A 685-nucleotide genomic window follows, 5' to 3' on the forward strand; every position below is an offset into this window, starting at 1 on the left:
AGATTAAAAGTATTATCAATAAAGAGTGATCGTGGAGATTGACCATATTAATGATTCCAAGATCATAATGAAAATCAAGCCATAAATTATAACGTCATTTTTTTTTTTTCGTTTTTTTTTCTTCTTCTACAAATTGGACTTTGAACTGCTCGTGTTGTTTCTTGAACTGAAAAGGAATATACAACAAAACAGAATAAAAGAAAGAACTAGAGACAACAAAAACACAAGGGAAATGACACATAAAAAAAAAACAGAAGGAAAGGAATGGTCATTGAAAATAAAATACATAGAATGATATAATGACAATAATACTGATATTATTATAACGTAATAATCATACTGAATACATTAATAATAGTAGTAATTATAATATCAATCACAGTAATAATGACTATGATGATAGAAATAATACCAACAATAAAGTTCATATCCATTACAATAAAGATAATGGCACTAATAAGAAAAGCGATGTAACTAATAATAAAGATGATATTGATAATAGCAATATCAGTAATGATGATAGCAATAATAACCATAAATAATAATAACAGTAATAAGCATAACAATAATTATAATAATGATGATAATATAAGAATCAATTGTAATGATAGTAGTAATAACAATAATGATGATGATAATAATGATAATGATAATGATAATAATAACGATGAAAATATTATTAATA

The sequence above is a fragment of the Penaeus chinensis genome, chromosome 14 (assembly GCF_019202785.1).
Source record: "Penaeus chinensis breed Huanghai No. 1 chromosome 14, ASM1920278v2, whole genome shotgun sequence".
In the NCBI taxonomy this organism is placed as follows: domain Eukaryota; kingdom Metazoa; phylum Arthropoda; class Malacostraca; order Decapoda; family Penaeidae; genus Penaeus; species Penaeus chinensis.